We start from the raw sequence: 1504 nt of genomic DNA on the forward strand, positions 1-1504 counted from the left end.
TAATAATAAAACAATAAAGAATAAAAACAAAAATACAAAAAGTAAAAGAAAAAAGAAAAGCCTGTTGGGGAGAAAGCATGAAGCCAGTTAGGAAACTGCTTCTGTGATGTGACAGAGCAGAGTGGTTGGGAGTAGTTCAGGCAGTGAAGGAGCCCGGGACACACGGTCACTTTTGGGACAAGTTTTGATTACATAGTTAAAATAGTTGATGCACTAGATGTTGGATATGAAAGTAAGAGTAACCAAGACTGACTACTCAGTAAATGAACAACTGAGTGATTTGTGGTTCTTGTTATAAAAATGAGAAAATATGGAAGAGGGACGGGTAGGATAGGATAGAAGTCAAAGGTTTGGTTTCAGATACGCTATTACTAAGAATATCGTATTAATGATCAAATGGAAGTATTAAGTATAAGTTGTGTATATATGTTAAGAGCTTAGGGGAGAGTATTGGATGGAGATTGAAATTTGGGGGTCATTAGATTTTAAAGCCATTCAATTAAATGAGCTCATCTAGCAAGGGAGGATTAGAGAGATTTAAGGCTGAGAAGAAGACCAGCCAAGGAGACTGAGGAGAAGCTACCTATGAGGTAGGAAAATAATTAAGAGGATGTGACACTCTAGAATTTAAGTGAAGAAGTGCTTGAGCATAGTGGCTAAGAAGGTTGGATAATCAAATAAATACCTGTCAGGGTTCAAATAAAATGAAACTGAGAATTGACCATTGAAGTTTGCAAGATGTGGACATTGTTGCTAACTTGACAAAGGTGGTCTTGGTGAATAGGGTGGTAAATTATTGCCTGGAATGTAGGGTAGCAAGAATGGGAGATGATAAAGCAGAAGCAGAGATAATAGAAAATGCTTTCAAGAGTTTTTGCAATAAAATGGAACAGAGAATGGGCCATAACTAGAGAAAGATGTTAAATCAAAGGACTTTTATTTTAAGATAAAAGATATTGAAACATATTCATGTGCTGATATAAATGAAAGATGAAGAGAAAATATAGGTTATGCAGGTGGAGGGGATGGCTGTGGGGAGAAGAGAGAGACGAGAGGAAAAGAAGAGTACATATGGGTGAAGATGCATGTAGGTGGAGAGAGAAGAAAGGGGAAAGACAGGCACTTTTCTTCTAGATGTTTCTGTTTTGCAATAAAATAAGAATCAACTAACAGTAGAAAATGAGAAAGGAGTGTTGGGGATTTCAGTGGAGAAGAATTGGTGTGATATATTCATCTCAGATAGCATGGAGGCAAATTTAAGAGAATGTAGTAGGATTCAAGGATAGTACAGAGGAGCCATGTAAGACGTGGTAATACAATAAACATAAAGTAAGTGGGATTTCTTCTAGTAATATTCACCTACTTAGGGAGAAAATGGCAAGGTTGCTGAGTATACATACAAGAAAGACATTAGAGTAATAAACCATGGCATCTAAACCAAGTAAGATGAAACTGACGGCTTAAAAAAGTGGTGAGTCAATGCATTATCTAAATGAGACCAAAG

Source organism: Aotus nancymaae, unplaced genomic scaffold, assembly GCF_030222135.1.
Source record: "Aotus nancymaae isolate 86718 unplaced genomic scaffold, 86718_ANA_hifiasm-v0.15.2.pri h1tg000006l, whole genome shotgun sequence".
NCBI classification, from domain to species: Eukaryota; Metazoa; Chordata; class Mammalia; order Primates; family Aotidae; genus Aotus; species Aotus nancymaae.